The 12430-nt window shown below is 52.1% G+C and overlaps 2 long non-coding RNA genes across 2 annotated transcripts in view; one reads left to right on the top strand and one right to left on the bottom strand.

Annotated features, from left to right (window-relative positions):
- LOC119469496 overlaps window positions 1-440 on the bottom strand; it is a 68733-nt gene extending 68293 nt beyond the window's left edge. The window contains exon 1 of the long non-coding RNA XR_005198319.1: window positions 109-440. This is a non-coding gene — a long non-coding RNA (uncharacterized LOC119469496). The remainder of the gene's footprint in view (window positions 1-108) is intronic.
- Window positions 441-809: 369 nt separating this feature from the next.
- LOC108296053 lies at window positions 810-1737 on the top strand. Its single transcript, XR_005198318.1, has 2 exons — window positions 810-1064; window positions 1504-1737. It is a non-coding gene; the product is annotated as an uncharacterized LOC108296053 (long non-coding RNA).
- The last annotated feature ends 10693 nt before the right edge of the window (window positions 1738-12430 follow it).

The following is a 12430-nucleotide window of genomic DNA, read 5'->3' as shown; positions in this document are numbered from 1 at the left end:
GGGCCGGCAGCGTCCACCTGCCGCGGGCTCCGAGGCCTGCGGGCGGCGCGGGGCGCAGGACGGGCGGCGGACAATGGCCCGCGGGCGCCGGGCCGGGGCTGCGCTTACCGCGGCGGGCGGCGGCGGCCGGCTCTAGCCCTGCTCGGGCGCTCCGCGCCGCATCTCCTCAGCCTGCGCCGCCACCCGCCGGCGAGCGGGCTCGGGCTCGGGCTCGGGCTCGGGCGGCGACAGCCGGGACGCGGCCGCAGCGCCGCCGGGGGCCCAGGCTGGGAGGCTGCTCGGGCGGCGGCGGCGGCGCGGGCGGGCGCGCGGGCTCGGGCTCGGGCGGCGGCGGGGACGGTGCTCCGCGGTGGCGGCCCCACAACCTCCCCTCCTCATTCACAAAAAATTGACCCACGTTGAACCATGATGCTTCTCCCCCCTCCAGCGCAGAGCCGGGCGGCAATAGGCCACCCCGCACGCCCGTCAGCCGACCCGGCCCCGCCCCGCCCGCCGGCGGCTCGCCAGCCATTGGCTGCGGTAGCCTTGCGTCACCTCCCCTTGCGGGCCCCGCCCCCCCGCCTGGTTTCTAATGAAGAGCTCGTCAATTACGGCTCGGCCCCGCCTCCCGCCCGCCCGCCCCGGGCGCCTGGCCGGCCATCCATTGGTCCGCTGGGGCCTACGCACAGCCCGTCTGCTCCCACCCCTCGCCCAGGAGCTGCCCAACCGCGGGACCGGACGCCCTATGAGCGACAGAGAGGCTCCACCCATGCCCGCCTCCCCGCACACGTCCTGGACCTCATTGGCTCTCGGAGCTGCCAATTCCAGGGGCGGGCGTACCGACGGACGCTCCAGGCGCCAGCCGCTGGGTGCTTCGCTTTGCGGTTGGGGAGGCGCAGGGATGCGGGGCCAGTAGTGACCGTAAACACTGGCCCCGGCCGTATCCAGCCCCACTCAGTAGCCCGCATGGCTGCCTAGCGGTCAGCACCGCGTGTCTGCGAGCCTAATTCGCGCTTACAGGGCACACAATGGGGTGCAGGCTGAGGCGGAGAGGCGGCCAGGCCTCGCCGCGGCCTCCATCTTGGGTACTGGCAGTGGGTCACGTGGTACTGCGTGCGCACGGAGGCGCAGGGCGGCCTGGTCACCGAGTGCGCAGGCGCGGCGGGCCTCGCCCTGCCCCGCGGCGGGAACGCGGCCGAGGGGGTGCGGGGCGCCGGCTGGCCAGGCCCGCAGCGGCAGTCGAGGGTCGTGGGACGCGCCCTCCGCTTCCCTGCGCAGGCGGAGATCGTCCGGGCCGCCGCCGGGGTCTCGAGTCCCGGGCCGCGCAGACGTGGAGGGGGCGGGAGCGGCGCACTGGCCGGGTGGGCGTTGTTGTAAGGCGGCGGGGCTTGCGGGGGCTTGTGTTGAGCTAAAGGTCGGGCCCTGCATCCCCGGGAGCGCCTTTGGCGGCCGCAGCCGAACGGTGTGGGCGGCGGTCTTCAGCGGCCACCTCCTGGCGGTGAAGTTTCCATTTCTTTCCAAGAGGAGTGTGACAACTTTTCATGTTGGGTGCACAAGGTGGCCGGGGAGGAAGCGCCTTGGACAGCGCGCGCCGGGCCGGGCGGGGACGCCGTCCGCCTGGGTTGTAGGCCGTTCCCCCGGAGCTGAGCCGGGACCCGTCCTCACGGCATCCTGGGCGGGGGGATATTGCAGTTATGTGGATGAAAATACAGTTGGCAACATAAAAATGCCAATTTTACATTAGATGTCTCAATAACTAATAATTGGAAAACTTTGGTCATTGTAAGAAATGCTTTCTCTGACATGGCTGAGCGTTGAAGGAAAGGAATGGTGAATTACAGAATTTTAAAACAAGATGTAGCTGAAGAGAAGGAGAGCGATTACGGGGTTTTGGAGACTTAGCTGCTGATGGAAACAGTGCGCTATCAAGTTTTCCTGTAGAATGAAACAGGGTCTGCAGCTAGCTAACATCTAGATGATAAGATTCAATATCATTTGACAGGATTATCCAAAACAGGCAATCACGAGAAAATGTTAAAACCTGCCTATAAACCTATTAAAGTTAATTTTACATGTACAGAGGGGCCTGAGCAAAAAGTCAGGTGGAAGTTCTGAGATCTAATCCTTGGCAGAGGCAATTTTAAAAGGGAGATTTCCATGAGAAGGAGTGAGTAGCCGCATCGCTGCATGCCGTTTAGACCTCACGTGGGGTCCCGCCAGGCACTCCAGGAGAGTGGGTACCGCAGAGACGTGGGGTGGATGGTGCAGGAACCTCACTTGCCATGTCTGCAAAGGAGAAACTTGGCCTGGGTGGCTGTGTGTACCATTATGTGTCGGAGGGGCTGCCTGAAGGAGACCACTGCACAGGCGGTGTAGAGGAATTCAATACGGTAGAGTTCTGTGCAGTAAAAGCGAACACCCTGTGCTGTGAGCTGGGTGTAAGGAGAAAGGTGGAGTGACAACCCAAATGCGTGGGAGCAGCCCCCTGGGACTTCACATATAGGCGTTTGACAGAGTTCCAAACTCAAAGTGAAGGAATCTCAATGTTCTCACAGTTGAAAGAAAGAAACCAGCCCCAAAGGCTCAAATTTTAAAGTCTAGGATTGGGAGATCCAATAGATGGGTAGAACTCCTAGATTGGCCGTGATTGGCAAGCTGGCCGATTATAAAATCTACAAAAAACAGTAACTTTCAGATTACTAACAACATTCAATCAGTAATTAAATAATTGTAGCATTGTTAGTATGTGGTGAGCATTGTGCTAAGCACTTCATATGTGTTAGAAAATACAAAAAATTCTCGATTAGCAAGAGAACATTTTAAGCACCTAAATGTAACTAAGTTCCAGCAGAACTTCCTGAGAATTGAGAAAACCATTAAATAGTTCATCTGGAAGAATAAAGATTTTGAGAGCAGTCAAAAAGAAGAGTAATGTGGGAGAAACTGCTCCCAGAAAATAAAAACATGTTATCTGGGCTTCGAAATGAAAGCAACGTGAGACTGGTCCAGATCAATGCAGAATGATAGAAAGTAAAGAAACAGCCCCCAGCCAATGTCCCGACTCCAGGCTGGTACCCAGCCAGTGTGTGTGATCAGCGTGCTCCAGCTGTCTGTCCTTAATGGGCGGCTTTGCAGGCTGATCAGTGCCCGTGCCTTACCAACTATCGACTACGTTTCATACCACCCCTTGTAGGGATTTCAGATATAATGAAAGCGGCTTTTCAAATCAGCGAGAACACAGTATGGTAGGGTACCTGCTAATCATTTGAAGAGAAGACGTGTTAAAGTTGGAATTTTTACTCATCAAATGGAGTAAAGATTTAAGTTTAAAAAAAGCACTAAGGAAAAACTCAGTGGACATCTCTGTAGGGTTGTGGAATATAAAGAATGCCATCAACAGTCATAAAGGGAAATATTGAGAACTTAGCTATGTTGCAATTAAAATTTAGGGTGCAATTAGCGGGAAAACAGATAAACCCCAATTGCAAAAATACAAGGGAATATTAGCAATAAAAAAGAATGAACTGTCATAGATGGTTGAATGTCAAAAACATCATAAAAGATGTCAGATACAAAAGGGTTTACAGTGTATGACAGTTAATAAATTCAGGAGGCAGCCACGTGATCTACGGGGTAGAGATCAGAACGGTTCTCTCCAGGTTGGGGGCCTACAGAGAGGGGCTGGGAAGGGCACGAGAACCTTCCTGGGCAATGGGCATAACACACTTTCTGTCTGGGATGTAGATCACATAGCGGTACGTACTTACCCAAACTCATTGAATTTAAGAGGTGTGCCTTTCTCAGGAAGATTTTAATTCAGAAGAAAAAAATCATCAAAGGCAGCGTCTGCCCCAGTTTGGAGGGGAAGGGGGGAACTTGGTGCTTCAGAATACAATAAAATTAAGACAAGTGAGTGGGGAAAGCATTTGCCTGGGTTTCACGGGGGCTGATCTTCACAGGTAGCAGGGCTTTCAGAGCTGAGCAGCCCATAAGTAAAGCAGGCAGAGACAAGGACAGGCGAATACAAAAGAAACGCCCAGAAACATGACAGGATGTTCTCTGAGAAGTGCAATGCTTTGTTTGGTAAAAGCAAATGTGAGGAAATAAACACTATCATACAGCAACTGAGTGTCAACTGATAGAAACTTTCAGTTACTTAACCACACATAAATAAAATCTTGAAAGTTTGCACCTTCTTTCACCTAGTGATTGCAATTTTAGAACCTCATTCAAAGAAACAAACATGGATGCTGATGAACATTCTACTGAAAGGTCCACAGAAACAATGGTTGGTTGGGATGAATACGTATGCGTATATTACCAAAAGTAAGGGGTTTTATCTCATGGAAAGAAATTCACTTTATAGTTTCAGGGGAAAAGAAAGACGAAGACCTCATTGCAATGTGGTGACACCAACAATGAGGAAAAATGTGTGTCCTCTTCTGAGTGGAAAATGAGAGATTCTTGTTTCCTTTTGCTCACCCGTTTTCTTAATTCTTCAGTGAACACGTTTTACTTTTGTAAAAATAATTCTTTAAAAAATTCAAGAAGGACATGAAGTCCAACTAAGAAGATCACAAGGTCTGAGAACATCTGTTGAGTGGGCGGGACCTGGGGCTGCAGGACAGATGGGGAGGTGCAGCCCAGGCTGCGGTGGAGGCAGCAGGTGGGGAGTTCGGGCCCATCTCATAGCCTGAGGTCTTCCGACTCTGCCAGCCTCATCCACACCTTTCAGCAGACCCTCTGCCCTCCAGCACTTTCTCCCAAGATGCGCTCCAGACAGAGATGACTCAACCAGGTCATTGAAATAAGCGGTGAGAGACCAACAAAATAGCCGGGCACGGACCCTCCTCTGGCTCCCCTTGCCCAGCTTTCAGGCTTGGATGACTGATTCGATGGAAGTGACCTTGACCAAGCAGATCCAGTCAAAAGCTACCGAAGTTGGCTTGATATTCTTGCTTTATGTTTTATGAGATAAAATCTTGGGGTCATTAGCACATAGGGAGGAGCTGAAGTCACCAGAGGGGGTGAGGCCAGGTAGAAAGAGGTTGGAAATGGCAGGAGCAATGGAGTCCAGGAAGAAAAGGGAGAAGGGGCCGAAAGCAGAGAGGCTGGAGAAAAGTCCTCCGGACGAGGCTTTTGCTCTTCAGGGAAGTAAGTTGGCACCTGATTACTGTTTGAGGAATTTAAGTGCCAGCTGTCAGCCCAGGTCCAAAAGCAGAGTGCGATACAAGGGCGTAGGCACAGCAGGGGTTTGGGAGTGTGATTCCAGGAGGTAGGAGTGACGGACCTGGGGGCTGGAGTTGGGACAGGGAAGGAGGGACAGCCGGTCCTGGGCTGTGATGTGCAGTCGGCCAGACTGTTCATCTTTGGGAAGGAGGGAGAAGCATTTTTCCATCAGCTCCCAACCGCCGGTGGTCAAGCGTTGCCCCACAGGGGTTCAGTAAAGCCCCCTATATTTGCAGGCTGAGCAAGCAGGAGTTCTGAGAGAGCCCCCCCAGACACCCTACCCTGAATGTCACAGAAGCTCTGGAACAGGAGACAAGAGAGGCATCACGGGCCAAGGGCAGGAGCTGCCAGGACACACTGGCCACAGAGGCGCGGCTGGGATGAGAGGGAGCTCTGGCCACAGAAGGGATGCTGACGCGAGTTGAGGGTCCAGACCTGCTGTTGTTCCAGGAGGTGTTACAGACCTCAGAAGGCTCAGAGGTCTTGGCTGGTAGCTACCACAGTCACCTGGCCAGCACACGAAGTGAGGTACGTCCGAGGAGCTGGTGTGGGAGACCCAAGGCGAAACGTTGTACAGCTGGCTCATCTACTCCTGCAGGCAGGGTCCCCGTAAGTCCATCCTAAGCTGAAAATGCTTTGCAGACACCTGACCTGCCGGCCGTCATGGCTCAGCCTCACCTGCCCTCAGTGGGTTCAGAACCCATGCATCAGCCTCCAGTGGGGCAACATCGTCTAGCACAAGCCTGTTTTGTAGTAAAGAGTTGAGCATCTCACATCATTGACTGAACACTGGAAACTGAGTCAAAACTGCAACAGGCTAAGTCAGACCCTCGTGATTCGAGGCTGTTGTATTTTTCTCTTAGTACAGGAGACCTGGCAGGTCAGGCCCATGCCTAGTTTGGGTGGCATGGGGCAAGCATCAGGCGAGGCTCACACATCTCGTGTCTAAAAATTGTAAATAAAAGGGCAAATTCACCCAATAGACTGTGACAAGGAAAGTGCCCATCCTCCTCCTGCCACGCTTGTCCTGCTGTAACTGTTTGGAATTTAAAATCTTCAGGGGCCTCGGGGCTCTGCCCCAGAGGGAGCTGCAGCCAGCCCCTGCCTTGTCCCTCTCCCTTCTTGCCACTGACCCCGTCTTGCACCTCAAGGTGCCTTTCTTCCTTGCCCAGCCTGATCCAAGCTCCACCTGCATTCCCAGACAGCCACCGCCTGGCCTCCCTGCGGACCTGAGGGTGGGCAGCCCCGTGGCACAGTCTGCCTTTGGGTCTTGGACCTGAAAATAGGCCCATGTCCATTTGGAAATGGCTTCAGGTCATCTGGATGTGGAATCCTGGGCCCCCATCACCTGGAGAATGGGACCCCAAGCAACACCCCCCATGGCTCCACTGACTCCTCAGCTCGGGGAAAGATACCCCGGAGGGGCCGGATAGCCTCCCTTGACAGCATGAGTTCTGGAGCAGGAGGCCAGGCCAGGGCCCTCGTGCTCAGGTCTCAGATGGGCTCTGAAAACCCCAAGCAGGAAAATCCTCAAACAGGAGAGGGGCCTCTGAAAGAAAGGGAGGGATTGAGAATGGACAGAGATGAGTCTGCAGGTGAGGACAGGAGGCTGAGGATGGCAGCTCTCAGTTTATAATAGCATCCTGAGCTGAGACCGGGAGTGAAGCCAGGGTGATGGCAGTAATCAACATGTGATCGTGTGGTGTGCTTGCTATGAGCCGGGCACTGTTGGAGCGCCATTGGCGGGTTATTGAAGAGAGAGCTGAGCAGGCTGTAAAAAAGCATTGCTGAGTGGTGCCGAGGGCCCACCCCATCAAATTCAGTGTCTGTAATGGCACCAGGGTCATTTATCTTTTCTGGTAGCACTGAGAAGGCCAGCTGCAAAAATCTTGCATAGTTGGATAGATGCAGGGTTGGTGGCAGGGCTAAAGGACAAAGGAACAAGGCCTCTGGGGTACTAGCTATGGTGGCGGACGTGACCACTCTGGGGTCCAGGCCACCTAGGACAGGAAGGGCAAAGGGGCAGAGTTGGATGAGAAAAGGGCAGAGCAGAGGACCTGGAGGTTCCAGTGAGCTCCGTGCCGGGGCTGAGTCACTGGAGCCCAGAGACTTGTGGGAAGACTTTGTTATTTTCAGGTTAAGATTTTGGCGGTAGGGGAGAGAGCAAAGTTCAGGGTCCTGGCAAGGTGGCCCGCTAGCTTACCTGAAGACATCCTCATTACAAAAGACCTCGGAATGCTGACTAAAAGGCTGCATTTTGAAGAACACGTGGCTCATTATCCAAGCAAGTAAGGGACTGCAGAAGGATGAGAAATCTCCTAAACTGATGCCTTAGGAAAAAGCCCTTCCTGATACCTCTGGCTGAGGTTTGAATTCTACATCCTTTGTGAAAAGACAGACTAGAAAAAAATCTGCTCAGTGGAACACGGAGACAACGGGGAAGAGCATCTGTTTCCACCTTGGCTCTGGGTGGAGAAAAGGCTCCCTGCGAATTTGTAGCAGGGCCTAGTCTCACTTGGGTCCGAAACATGCTACCTGCACAATACAGGAACTCTCAGGCCCCAAAAGTAACTTGAAAAGTAGTCCAGGTGTGGGATACTCCTGGAACTTCTGGCAGAAGCAAACAGTGGCACGGAGGGAAATGCCCTCAACCTCGGTTACGCAGGATTCCCAGGAATAGAGCCTCCTGCAAAATGAGCTCACAACTGGACATGACAGGACCTTAGGTTTTATATAAATATATATAAGGTTACATAAGTTTATAAAACCCAAAGGAAACAATTCACCATGAGCAAGAGTCAGCAGATGAAGAGCAGGATGCTGCCTCCAGTCAAGACACTGAGATTATAAGAGAGCTTAAAAATACATGTTAGAAACTGCTGAAGGCATCAGGGCAGTTACATGAACCAAAGAATAAGACACTTAAGAACAGTGGAGTTGTTCAAGGAACCAATAAAACATCTGGACATGAAAAATGTAGTCATTAAAATCAAAAATTCAGTGGGGAAAATAAAACGCATCTTAGAAAACCTTATTAGCCACTTGGAAAATGGACCCAAGGAATTTATCCAAACGCAGACCACAGGATAGAAGACACGGAAGCATCTCTTTTCACTAGGCGAGTGGTGGCCGCGTGTGTGCCTGGGGCAGATCTCCGTTACCTGGAAGTGTGGCCTGCAAATGGCTTACAGCTGTGTCCTTCTCTAGAGAGCTGTCGTTGGTCAAAGGGGAGGCACTTCACCTGGAAATGCTTGGGAGGTTACCTCTCTCCCCTCCCGATGGCCGGTGTCTGACCCCTAGGGATAGGAAGCCCGCTCCCCGTGTAGCAAGTCAGGCTCCTGAGCCCCGCATGGGCACAGACTGAGCCTTGGCTGGCTTAAGCCTAAATCAAGACCTTTCCTGGCTTCCCCCCACCCCTGCTGTGCACTGTCCTTCCTCTGCCCCACCCACTGCCCTGACATTCTCCCCTCACTTCCTGGCAGGGTCCTCCTCCCGCGAGTAGTCTTTGAGAAAGCATTTGCTCGGGCGCCTTCACCTCGTGCTCAGCCTCTCGGGCATCTGATCCAGAACAAGCTGTTCCAGGAGGGGAGAATGCAGGAGGAGTGAGATCATGGCTGAGGAGTTCTTAGCATTACGGAAGGGGGGGATCCTCAGACTCAGGGAGTCCTGAAAGCCCTGAGGATGGTAAGTGACATAATGCTACACTGGACCTACGGTGGCGGCACTGCCCACTGCCAGTGTGAAGAAAGCTTTCCTAAAAGCAGCCACAGAGACATGGCAGGTGGCTCCTGAGGAAACATAATTGGACTGATGGCAGACTTTTTTTTTTTTTTTGAGACAGAATCTCACTCTGTCACCCAGGCTGAAGTGCAATGGCCCAATCCTGGCTCACTGCAGCCTTGAACTCCTGGATTCAAGCGATCCTCCCACCTCACTGCCTTCCCAAATAGCTGGGATTACAGGCATGTACCACCATGCTTGGCTAATTTTTAAATTATTATTTTTAGTAGCTTCTGCAGTTGGAGAGCAAACTGCTGAAAACCAGGCCCAAGCTTGGATTAGTGGTGGAGGCTGAGTTCGTCCTCACTCCACCTTCTCTATCTACCTTTCCTCATTGCCTCTACGCTTCTCACTGGGAGGCACTGCCCGAGCCAAGGCTTTGCAGACTCTGTAGGCACTGAACAAGTCTCTGCTCTGCCATGGGGAAGGCCACTCGTGCTGGCCCAGAGCATGCAGGAGAGTCTGGAGGTTCCAGGACCTCACACGCATCCTCTGAAATGTTCCTCTCCTACGTCTAGAATCCCACTCTTTCCCCACCAAGGACCCTAGCCTTGGCCTTGACACCAGAAGCTTGCTGGAGCTTGATCTGTGCTGCTCCCGTTGGCACCCTTGGGATCCACACTTCTGTTCCTGTCTGTGTAATATTCATCAACTCCCAAGGTTCCATTGAATAATCCCTTTCTTCCTGCAGCTGAGGCTCCTCCCTGGGCCTGGCAGGAGGCTTACAGCCTGGAAGACAGAAGATGTAGCCACACAGGTCCTCCTCTGTGACTCAGGATTTCACACCCCAGCGAGAACACAGGGAACCAGAACTGATGGGATGCCAGAATGTTCCTTGAAGTGTGGAGACAATGGCTAACGGTGGTGGAGGAGGACCTGCCAGGCCTGTCTTGGGGGCCATTAAGGAAGAGTCAGGAAGTACAAGAGGTGGGCACACGGAGAGAAACTGATCACATGACATTCCCACAAGGAACATGGGACTCTCCCTGCATTCAGATGGCAAGAAAAGAACTTTTAGGAGAGGCATGAACATCACTAAGAAAGCTGGAGGTGTCCATCATCAGCAGGACAGGGCAGAAGCTGGGGAGCCTTGATGAAACTGAGTCCTCATGTGTTCTTGGGGGTGGCAGGATCCGGAGCAGCTGAGACAGTGACAGTTCACCATCTGGGGCAAGGTGCGTGTAATTCCCACGACCGGCAGTGTTGGAAACAGATGCTCTGTACCACAAAGAAAAGTCAACACCAAGACAAAGGATCTCTCAGCAAGGCTATCTTTACTTTCTGCAGAAAGGGTGCTCCTGTCAGCCATCTTGCCATGAGAGCACAACAGACAAAGGAAAGCAGACATATTTATCCTTTCCGCATTTAGGATCATCCTTACTGCTGTGTCTGAGCTCCGCTGGTTGGAGCTAGATTTCACAATCTAAAACTGAACCCGACCGGCTAATATCTTAAAACTTTCTTGAATAGGTAAAGGTGATGGAGAACAAAAGGAAAGAGGAAGTCTAAATAAGGAAGGGACAGGAAGTTGCTTGCAAAAGGACTTAGAACCGTAATAACATAAATATCTTGGTTAAAGTACAAGGACATAGAATGTACTGTGTGCCTGTGAACATCGAACAGCTACATAGGATAGGGCTTAACTAAGAGTTGCTAGCAAAAAGCAAGAAGGCTTTGAAGAAAATCTTTAAAACAAACTATTATTTCTAACACTTATGATTTATTCTTTAACACGAATGGAAACTTTGAAGAGGAACTTTTCTACTTCTTACATGCAGCAAGTCAGGACAGGAGACAAGACGCTCAATTCACAGGTGTTGGTGGTGATCCCAAGGCGGTCCTCAGGGGCCGAGAGACAGCAGCCAATGAGGGCACCACTTTCTAACATATAATCAGTAAAGGGGGGTGGTGGGTGGACAGAGGCTAGAGGCTGGTGTCAGCTACCACAAGGAAAGTCGTAACCCCTCACCCAGTGCCCTACCTGAGTCAATTCTCAACTAGTCCAGCTACGAAGGTCTCCTGAGACACCGCAACCAGTTAATAGAGTAGCCCTTTCCCGGCGCTTCCGTACGGGACCTCCAGCCATGCAGAGTCACTGTCCACTGGGGCAGGGAAGACCCAGGCCTAGGGAAATCTGCTGCATGCAGGGTTCAGCTGACACTGATATCAGAGGTGTCCCTACAATCCTTGTTCAAGAAGGGCACACACAGTGCAGGTGGTACCTGGGTCTCGCTGTGTGTGTTATCTATGGCTGCATAACAAACTCAGTAGCTTAAAATAACCCACATGCATGACCTCTTCGTGTCTGGGGGCCAGGAGTCTGGGTCCTCTGCACAGTCTCCCCAGGCTGAAATAAAGGCGCCGGCCAGGACCGAGTTCTCATCTGAGGTTTGGGGTCCTCTTCCAAGTTCACTTGTGATAGCAGAATTTGGTTCCTTGTGATTGCAAGACCGAAGTTCCTACTTTCTTGCTGGCTCTCAACCAGGGCCTGTTCTGAGCTCCTGCAGGCCACTTGCCATTCTTTGCCACCTGTCCCCTCCACAACAAGGCAGTCTGCTTCTGCCTGGCCAGGCGGAGGCTCCCTCCAGCTCAGCATCCCTCTGACATCTTTTGAGTTCATCTGATTAGTTCAGTCCCACCCAGGACAATCTCACTTTGACTATGTCAAAGCCCCCTGATTAGGGACGTTAGTGACACCTGGAGAATCCTTTCTGTCACACAAGGTAATGAAGGGCTATAGACCATGTCACCCAAAAACATGCCACTTTGGTAAAGGATCCTTTCTAGCTAAAGGCACCTGAAAAACAGCAGATGCAGGAAGGGTGCTCGGACCTCTCCTTTGATTCCTGAAAACAGGAGAGAAAGTCTCCCATGTGAAAAATGCCCTTCCTGGCCCAGCAGAAAAGGAAATGCTCTTCAGTGGAAGTCAGAGCTGAGAAGGTTCTGTACAAATGGATCTTGTTAAAGTAATTCTTACCTTCCTTTGGCCTCTCACATAATGTAGTTACTTTCCTGCCTTTGCCTCTCTCTGCTCAAACAAGTATAGAAATATCTTGTTTTTGCCAGCTCTTTCAGTTCTTTTCCTTATGAGGTTTCCTATGTTACATGAAATTTAGATTAAATAAATCGGTGTGCTTTTCTCCTGTTAATCTGTCTTATTCCAAGAGAATTCTTTGTCCTACCTGGGAACCCTAAGAGGTGGAGGTAAAATGTTGCCTCGCCTACGGTTGGATAATTGTGGGAGTGATAGCCCAACATATTTGCAAATCCTGCCATCCCTCACTGCGGGCAGGAATCTTGGTGCCTTCGAAGAATTCTCTTTCCCACACCTCATCTGTCATGGTGGGTATAAGGGATTTGCAGACCTGCCTGTGCTCACTTCTCCAGCCCTTGACTATATGTGGTACCGACTATATGTGGTACTGACTATATGTGGTACTGA

This window comes from Cebus imitator, unplaced genomic scaffold (assembly GCF_001604975.1).
Source record: "Cebus imitator isolate Cc_AM_T3 unplaced genomic scaffold, Cebus_imitator-1.0 Scaffold680, whole genome shotgun sequence".
NCBI lineage: Eukaryota > Metazoa > Chordata > Mammalia > Primates > Cebidae > Cebus > Cebus imitator.
The sequence above is the reverse complement of the archived record's forward strand: the minus strand, read 5'-3'. Positions and strand labels throughout refer to the sequence as shown.